The sequence below is a fragment of the Dipodomys merriami genome, unplaced genomic scaffold (assembly GCF_024711535.1).
Source record: "Dipodomys merriami isolate MVZ:Mamm:240054 unplaced genomic scaffold, mDipMer1.0.p SCAF_2443, whole genome shotgun sequence".
Classification (NCBI taxonomy): domain Eukaryota; kingdom Metazoa; phylum Chordata; class Mammalia; order Rodentia; family Heteromyidae; genus Dipodomys; species Dipodomys merriami.
In genome coordinates, this window is record NW_027203875.1 from 14,357 (window position 1) to 24,485 (window position 10,129).

A 10,129-nucleotide genomic window follows, 5' to 3' on the forward strand; every position below is an offset into this window, starting at 1 on the left:
TGTTACCCCCTCCTTTGTCTTTCCCCTACCATTCCGCCCCTTCATACCTCCCCAACATGTCGCTTCACCCCTCCCATAGAGTGTCTTGTATATTTCATTGTTACAATGTGGCAACCTGTGTCCTTTCCTTGTATCTTCAATGAAGAAATGCTGGCTTGATTTATGCTGATTCTACTGTTGTAGACACACCTAAAATCACTCGCCAAGTTCAGGAGTACAAAATGAAATGCATAGCAGAAACATTGGAACATTTCAGAGAAGATTAGCGTGGCTCATGTACAAGGATGACAGACAAATTTCTGAAGCATTCCATACTTTTACAACAGATGCTGGAGGGGATGTGGCCACCAGGAAACCATACTGCATTCTTGGTGGGAGTACAAAACTTGTTCAACCACTTTGGAAAGTAGTATGGAGGTTCCTCAAAAAACTCCACATAGAGCTCCCCTATGACCCAGCAATCCCACTTTGGGACATTTACCCAAATGATCACAAACAAGACCATACTAAAGCTACCAGCACAACTATGTTTATTGCTGCATTCTTTAAGATAGCTAATATATGGAACCAACCCCAATACCTTAGCAGATGAATGGATCAAGAAAATGTGGTATATATACACAATGGAATTCTATGCCTCCATCAGAAAGAATAACGTTGCCCCATTTGTTAGTAACTGGAAAGTCTTGGAAAAACTTATATTAAGTGAAGTAAGCCACGTCCAAATTAACATTGGTCCCATGGTTTCCCTAATTTTCAATAACTAATATTTGTCTGGGTTAAGAAGAAAAGGTCAAAAGCTATCTGCATATGACGAGATAGGATGATGTTAAGGGACATGAACCCCAAGATAGGGACACAAGTGGTTTTTTCTTTCTTGCTATTGTTTCTAACATACGTATAATGTGCGATGTGATTTTTTTGTTTCTTTATATGTTCCTGTCTCCTGCTATAACTCCTGTTTTCACTGTATTTGAAGTTGGTGCGCCTACATCTTCTATATACGCTCCTCTAATTTGTGGAGGGGAAAGAAAGAAAACAAAATGCTTAAATAGGGGTACAGGCTGACACATTGTAACCATGAGATACACAAGACACTATGTTGAAAAATGAACTTTACAATTTAGGTGGGGTAAGGGAGGAGGGTTGTGTACTTATGGAGCTGGGAGGGAAAGGATGGTAGGGGAAAAATAAAGGAGGAGGTAACATTTTTTTTTACCTTGCTCATTACCTTGCTCACGCAAATGTGACTCCTCTGTACATTATTTAGCTAATAACTAATATTATGAGGCAGACTGAAATGAGACTCCAGAGAAAGAGTCAGAAAGACTGATCAGAGAGACTAAAATTGGTCACACAAAGATTGGAAAATAGAATTCCTTGTAGAACATACAAATCATTGAAACCCTGCACATGTAAGGACAAGAGAGCAAAGTCCAGAAATGCACATTTTCTTAGAGGTCAGCTATTGAATTATCAATGGAAATATTTGTATTCTTAAATATTTGACCACATGTGAGAGAAGGCTGAAGAGAAATAAAATGCCATCACTCTGTTTGGACGTCCAATATCACACTAGGAAGTAATCAATCACTGATTTGTAATAAAAAGAGAAAACAATTATTCCAAATGGGGGTTTCATTTCTTTTCCTGTAACAGTTCTTGATTTAGATGCTAGCAATTACCATACAATTGATCCAGTACCACAGCTGAAATGATATTGACCGCAGTATTCCCACATGAAGGAAAAGAGAAAATTAACAGATATCTGAAAAAATGACTTGAGGATGAAATGTTCTAATAGTGATATCTGAGGTTTTGACACAGGTGAAGAAGTGGATTTTCTTTTCTAAAAAATCTCCATTTTTAGCCTGGTGACAGTGGCTTACATCTGTAATCCTAGCTACTCAGGAAGCTGAGATCTGAGGACTGCTATTCAAAGCCAGCCTGGGCAGGAAAGTCTGTGAGACTCTTATGTCCAGTTAACCACCAGAAAACCAGAAGTGGCATTGTGGCTCAAGAAGTAGAGCACTCACCTTGAGTTGAAGAGCTCAGGGACAGTGTCCAAGCCCAGACTTCAAACCCCTCGACCAACAACAACGAAAAATCTCCCTTTTCTTGGATTGCCTACATCTTTTCCTATCATTCAACAAAGAAGCCATTTTATCACCCACTAAATTTAAGTCCTAACCTAACTACTGCTAATAGAATGATTTGGTATCTTTTTTTTTTTTTCTGTCCATCATGCGACTTGAACTCTGGGCTTGGGCTCTGTCGTTGTCAACTACAAGACAAGGCGAGTGTTCTCCTGCTTGAGCCACAGTGCCACGTCCGGTTTTCTAGCAGTTTATTTGAGATGAAAGGCTCACAGACATTCCTGCCAACGCTGGCTTTGAACAGTGATTCTCAGATCTTAGTCCCCTGAGTAGCTATGATTACTGGCCTGAGTCACTAGCACCCGGCATGTTTTGGTATCTTATGGCAAATGGTTCATATTTGGGGAAAAAAAAACAACTATGGTAACATTTTTTCCAGTCCTTAAACTCTGGGCCTGGGCCCTGAACATGGTTATGCTGGTAGCTTTCATGTGAGCTTGTTGGATTACTGCCCATGAGGGGAATTACTGAGTCTTAAAAGAGATCTCTGTTTAGTCTTTTCAGGAAACTCAGTACTGCATTCCACAGTGGTTGAACAAGTTTAATTTCCCACCAACAGTGTAATAGAGTTCCCAATTGGCTACATCCATGCCAGCATTTACTATTGTTAGTTTCTTGATAAACGTCATTCTATCTGGGACGAGGAATAATCTGTCTTGTTTACTTGTAGATTTGTGGGCACCTTCTAGCTACTATGAATGAATCCATGAAACCTATATTGCTCGGAGTCTGCATTCCTTTCTCTTTTCTCTTAGTATCATTTTCCCCAACCTTTCATTTTCCTTAAGACTAGTGAAAAGTCATCTTTTCAGATGAGTGAATAGAATTCCATTATGTGTGTGTGTGTGTGTGTGTGTGTGTGTGTGTGTGTGTGTGTGTGTGTGTGTGTGTAAGATGAATATAGGCCCATGAGTTCATTTCTAAGTCTTCTGTTTCATCTGTAATTTAGTAGTTCCATACTAAAGTTGAATTGTTTTCTCTACTGAATTGAAGAATATTGTTGGGATTTTGATGAGTATTGCATTTTCAATTTTTGTGGTTCAGTATTGCAGTTTTTGCCATGTTAATTTTTTTCAGGCTTCATGATCATATGTATATTATGTTCAGAAAACACACATTGCAATTTTGAACAAACAGAAGGAAAAGTGTCTGGCAGTAGTTCCAGAAAATTTACCCTCTTAGGCTGCAGGAAGCCTGTCTCCCCCTAGGCCTTTTACTATTATTATTACTACTAATTATTATTATTATTATCTTTAAGTAGTTGTTCAAAGCAGTTTATGAATACAACACATCTTGATTAATGTCACTGCTTTTTAAACTAGAAATATTCTTTTTTATTTAGTTACAAGAGTTTTCAGATTCAATTCTTTTTAAGAATCTTAACAACTAGGTTATGAATAGCCTTTTATAATTACCAAGTCTATTTTTGTCCTTGGCCTAGGCAAGTTCGACATAAGTCATCCAGCCCCCACCTCATCATTAGAGAATGAATGATATTTCCAAATGCCTGAGAAGTATAGCATGCTTTTATTTTCTTACTTTTTAAAATAGGACTTGAACCAAGGACCAGGGCATTCTCCCTTTGCTTCTTCACTCAAGACTATAATTCTAACACTGGAGTTACACCTCCACTTATGCTTTCTGGTGGTTAACCAGAAATAAGTTTCCTGAACTTTCCTGCCCCAGCTGGCTTCAAACTATGAGCCTCAGATCTCAGGCTTCTGAGTAGCTAAGATTATAGGCATGAACAACTGATGCTCAGCCTTTGTTTTTGTTTTTTTATTGTGATTAAGTGATTACATAATTTCCCAAATTTCAAACTATTGTGGGATCGTGATGCTCAGTTAAACTCACAAACACATTCTATCTTTCCTGGAGCAAATTGTCTATCATGGTCTATAACATTTATGAGTTCTATGAGCTTTGCAATACAGTTATTTCTTCCACATTGGGTGGTATGTACATTTCTTTTGTTTTGCATAGCATCAGCTGTTCCCTCTTTCTCATTTGTTCCCTCCCTCCCATTGCTGCCATTAAGTTGCTTAGTTCATTTTGGTCAATGTCCTGTGCAGCTAATTGGTCCCGTTGTTGTATGTTTTTCCCTGATTCACTCTAGTTCTGTGTTGTCTTCCTGGATCCCCTTCAGTGTACATATATATACCATACATGTGATCAGCAGCATGGAGTTATTTACTTGTGATTCAACCAGATGAGTGGAAGCTCTCTGTTTCTTAAGTCCTGTTAATTTTGTCATATCACTTAACATTTTGGATTTAACATCCACTTATCAGGGAGACCATGTACCATTTGTCTCTTTGATCTTGGCTTACTTCGCTCAACATGATTTCTTCTAACTCCATCCATTTCCATGCAAATGCCATTATTATTTTGTCCTTTCTAATGTCTGCATAATATTCCATTGTGTATAGATACCACAATTTTTGGATCCATTCATCTATGATGGGACATCTGGGTTTTTTCCATATCCTGGCTATTGTGAACAATGCTGCAATAAACATGGAGGTGCATGTGTCCTTGTATACTGGTTCCTGTTGTTCAGAATAGATGCCTAGAAGTGGTATGACTGGGTCCTATAGGAGGTCAATAATTAGCTTTTTGAGGAACTCCAGACTGCTTTCCAAAGAGGTTGTATAAGTGTACATTCCCACCAGCAGTGTAATAGGGTTCCTCTTTCTCTGTATCTCCTCCAGCATTTGTCGTTGGCTGACTTGTGGGCCATTCTGCCTGGGGTAAGGTAGTATCTCAGGGTTGTCTTTATTTGCATTTCCTTCACAACCAGGGATGCTGAACATTTCCTCATGTGTTTCTTTGTCATTTTTATCTCCTCATCTGAGAAGTCTCTTTAGTTCCCTTGCCCATTTAGTAATTTTTTTGTTAGTCTTGGGAGAGATCAGTTTCTTGAATTCCCTGTATATACTGGATATTAACCCATTGTCTGTTATATTGCTGGTAAATATTTTATCTCAATTAGTTGGTTGTCTTTCTAGCACGGTTGTGATAGCTTTAGCTGTTCAGAAGCTTTTTATTTTAAGGTAGTCCCATTTGAAGAGTCTCTCTCCAATTTGTTGTGACCCTGGGACTCTGTGCAGGAAGTTCCTTCCTGTGCCTATAAGTTCAAGTGTCCCTTTTACTCTGTCCTGCAGTAGTTTCACAGATTCAGGTTTGATGTTAAGGTCTTTAATACATTTTGAGTTGATGTTGGTGCATGGTGATAGGCTGGGGCCCACTTTTAGTCTTCTGCATGTGGCCGCCCATTTTTCCCAGCACAAGTGGTTGAAGAGGCTGTGTTTCTTCCATTGTATGTCTTTTGTTCCTTTGTCAAATATCAGCTGACTGTAGGCATGTGTATTTATTTCTGGATATTCTATTCTATTCTACTTGTCTTCAGGTTTTTGTGCCAGTAACATGCAGTCTTTGTTATTATAATTCTATAGTTATGTTTGAAGTTCGGCATGCATATCTCTCCCATGTTGTCTTTATTTCCTAGAACTGTTTTGGCTATTCTAGTTCTTTTGTTATTCCATATGAAATTTGGGACTGTTTTCTGTATTTCACAGATGTACATCTTTGGTATTTTAATAGGAATTGCATTGAATTTGTATATAAATTTTTGCAGTATTGCCATTTTCACTATATTAAGTCTGTCTATCCAAGAGCATAGGAAGTTTTTCCATTTCCTAGTGTCTTCTGTAATTTTTTCTATAACTTTTCATACTTTTCATTAAATAGTTCTTTTACATCTTTGGTTAGGTTAATTCCTAAATATTTAATTTTTCGGGAGGTTATTGTGAATGGGGTTGCTTCCTTTATTTCCTTTTCTGCTTGTACATTGTAAGTGGACAGGAAGGCAACTGATTTTGTGGGTTGATTTTGTATCCTGCTTCTTTGCCGAAGTGATATATGATTTCTAAGAGTTTGGGGATGGAGTTTTGGGATATTGAAGGTATAGTATCATGTCATCTGCAAAAAGGGATAGTTTAACTTCTTCTTTCCCTATGCGGATCCCGTTAATGTCTTTTTCTTGCCTTGTTGCCCTGGCTAAAGATTCCAGAACTATGTTGAAGAGGAGTGGAGACAGTGGGAATCCTTGACTTTTTCTGGATTTTAAGAGAATTGGTTGTAGCTTTTCCCCATTAAATATAATATTGGCTATTGGTCTGTCATAAATGGATTTTATTATTTAAAGAAATGTTCCTTCTATTCCTATTTTCTCTGGAACTTTTAGCATGAATGAATGTTGAATTTTATCAAAAGGCCTTTTCTGAATCTGTGGAGATAATCATGTGATTGTTGACCTTGGCTCTGTTGATGTGTTGGGTACGTGTTGTGATTTTTCCCATGGCATCCTTAATTCTGTTAATATGGGTTTCTTGTCTTCTTTTTTTAATTAAACTTGCCAATGGTCCATCAATTTTATTTATTTTTTTCAAAGAACCAGCTTATTTGGTTAATTTTGGCTATTAGTCTCTGATTCTCTAATTCATTAATCTCTGCTCTTAGTTTGGTTATCTGGCTCCATGTACTAACTTTAGGTTTTATTTTTTCATGTTTTCTAGCTGTTTTAATTGCAACATGAGATTATTTACTTGGTCTGTCTCTATTTTCTTGATGTGGGCACTGAGGGCAATAAATTTGCCCCTCAGGATTGCTTTTGCTGTGTCCCAAAAGTTTCTTTTAGAGGTGTTTTCATTTTCATTGAGTTGTAGGAATTTTTTAATTTCTTCTTTAATCTCTTCAATTACCCAGGCATTGTTTAGAAGTGTATTGTTCAATTTCCATGTTTTTGAGTAATTTCTGCAATATACTTTGTTATTGAGAACTAGCTTCATTCCACTGTGGTTAGATAGGATACAGGGGATTGTGTCAATCCCCTTGTATTTGCTTAAATTCCTTGCATGAACTATGATATGGTCTATTTTGGAGAAAGTTCTTTGAGCTGCTGAGAAAAATGTGTACTGTGTTTTTTAGGTTGAAATACTCAGTAGATATCAGTTAGTTGGACTTGAAGTATGGCCTCATTTAATTCAGTAGCTTCTTTGCCAATCCTCTGGTTGGCAGACCTGTCCTTTGGAGAAAGTGGGGTGTTAATGTGTACTAGTATTATCGTATTGGGATCTATTTTATTCTGTAAGTTTGAGAGTATTTGCTTAACATATCTGGGTGCACTAATGTAAGTTGATGGTAGTAATATCCACCTCTTTGATTGTTCACTGTACTAATATGTAAAGTCTGTCGTTGTCTTTTGGTATTGATTATAATGAAAAATTTATTTTGTTAGATATCAGGATTGCTACACCTGCTTTCTTCCTGGGTCAATTTGACTGGTAGATCAGTTTCCAGCCGTTCACTCTGAATTTGTTTGTATGTTTGCCTGAGAGGTGGGTCTCCTGAAGGTAACAGTTTGTATGTTTGGCTGAGAGGTGGGTCTCCTGAAGTCAACAGATTGATGGGTCATGTTTTCTGAGCCAATCTGCAGTTCTTTTTCTTTTGATTGGTGAAGTAAGCCCGTTATTATTAAGAGATAGTATAGAGAGATGCATTGTGGTCCCTGTGATTCCCTATTTTCCTAAGGTTTTCTTCTTTCCTTTCCTCCTGTGCTTCCTCAGTTACACTTTTATTGATGTCTGTCTGGGTCCAGGTCCCTGTTTCTGGTTGCTTTCTTCAGGTTGTGTCCCCCCTCTTAGAATTCTTTGTAATGCTGGCTTAATGTTTATGTATTCATTTAGTTTTTCTTTGCTATTAAAATTTTTCAGTTCTCCATCAAATGTGAATGCTAGCTTTGCTGTGTATATCAGTCTGGGTTGACAGTTATTGGCTGTCAGGGATCGTATGTTACTTTCCCAGGCCTTTCTTGCATTCAGTGTTTCTGTGGAGAAATCTGCAGTGATCCTAATTTTTTTCCCATTGTAGTATAGCTCCTTTTTCATTTTTGTTGCATGCAAGATCGTTTCCTTATTATTCAGATCTACCATTTTTACTATAATTTGTCCAGAAGTGTTTCTCCTGGGATCCTGCTTGCTAGGTGTTCTATAGGCTTCTGTTACGTAGGTAAGACGTTATTTTTTGAGATGGGGAAAATTTTCACTGATTATTTTGTTGAATAGGTGTAACATTTCCTTGCTTTGATATTCCTCACCTTCGTCCATTCCAATTATACCAAGGTTAACTTTCTTGACCCTATCTGCTTGCTCTTGAATTTCCCTTTGGCATAATTTAAGTGATTTTTCCACATCTGTAATGTTTTGGTCCAGTTGGTGTATCCTGTCTTCTGTATCTGACACTCTACGTTCCATTTCGTTCACTCTGTTAACTGTGGCTTCCATTGTGGTTTGCATGGAAGAAATGGACTCATTTATGGATTTGATGTTCACTCTCAAAGTACTGATCTCACCTTTTAATGAAGTGTATACTGCCTCTATTTTTGCACTGATATCACTTCTCAGTGAGGTGTGTGCTGCTTCTATTTTTGCGCGTACCTCCTGTTTTAGATCCTGCATCTCTTTTGATAGTTCATCCCTGTGATCTTTAATTTTCTGGTCTATTTCTCACTTTATTTCCTGAGTCATTGCCTCCAGCATATTTTGGATGTAGTTTTTGTCTTCCATTCCTGCTTTGCTCCCACTAGGGCTCTCCCCTGGGTGGCTGCTGGCTTTTGGGGATAGCTTGCTATCCTGGGTGTTGATAACCCTTGTAATTTTTCTGATTTTCGCATGGGGATTCAGGGATTATTGGAGACTAATCTGAAAATTTGTTTTGGTCAATAAGTGTCTGTCTTTTCTTGGTTGCTGTTTCTCTGCTGGTAGAGAGAATCTGTACCTGATCTCGGTTCTGTTGAGGGCCGGCCTCCAGCTGCTGGTCTGACAAATATAGAGTTCTCAGTTCTCTGTTTTAGATCACTGGCAATTCCTGTCTTTGGAAGAGTTGAGCAGCCCAGATTGCTCCTACAGGTGCTCTTGGCGAGTTTGGATGTGCTGGATGCACTGTCCCAGATGCTGGAGTTTGCTATGGGCTCCTGATATTTTTTTTGGTGGGTTGTGGGCTTGAACTCTGGGTTTGGGCACTGTCCCTCAGCTCTTCAGCTCAAGACTGATACCCTACCATTTAAGCCAAAACTCTTCTGTCTCTTTCTGCTTATGTGGTGCTGAGTAATCAGATCCAGGGCCTCATGCACCCAAGACAAGTACTCTACTGCTGAGCAACCTTACCAGCAGAGCTCCTGACTATTATCAGGTGCTGGTGGATTGTGTTGTTCAATTTCCAGCCTACAATATATGGGTTGGGTTCTGGTAGGGTTTAGGCTTCTCCTTTCCTGAGCCCCCAGGTCTTTGCTGTCACAGATGTGCTTCCCAGGGGACGCAGTTCCCTGTTTTTCTCCCCTCTGCTGAGGCACATGCAGCTTCTTACTTCAGTTGGGAGGAGTTGGTTGTGTTGCCCAGTCACCGGATCCCCAGACCTGGTGCCAGTGCCCGGCCTGGGACATGCCGGTTGGACCTATGCTGCTGTGTATCCTGCCTAGTTTATGCAGCCTGGGGTACTCAAATTTCTTCCACTGTTGGGTGTCTGGACCCAGAGGGGCTGTTCCTGGCTTGGGCATTTAAGCTCCCTACCAGGGGTGCGCTTGCTCTAGCCTGGCGAGCTGAGTGTGCTTCACAGTCTGGTAGAGCTCTAGAACATTTCCCAGTTTTAGTGGGTCCTGTGGTCCAGGTGTTGGGATAGGGTGTCTGAGTCAGGGTCGCGAAATTCCCACCAGCTCTGTTCTCTCTTAAGGCATACACTGTCTACTGTGGGATACTCACCCAAGTTCTAATTGTTCTTTTTGTGTGATGTACATCATTGGTTGCCGTTGAAATCAAGAATTCAATTAAGGTGGTTGTGGGCTGGGCTGGGTGGTGGTGGCTCTGTGAGTTTCTCTTTTGTCTCTGCCTCAATTGATGCTGTTAGCGTCCAAGCGG

General features: G+C 39.3%; 1 non-coding gene across 1 annotated transcript; it reads left to right on the forward strand.

The window, feature by feature from the left end:
* The first annotated feature begins 215 nt into the window (after positions 1 to 215).
* LOC138835980 (U6 spliceosomal RNA) lies at positions 216 to 319 on the forward strand. The gene has a single exon (XR_011374838.1). It is a non-coding gene; the product is annotated as a U6 spliceosomal RNA (small nuclear RNA).
* Positions 320 to 10,129: the final 9,810 nt, after the last annotated feature.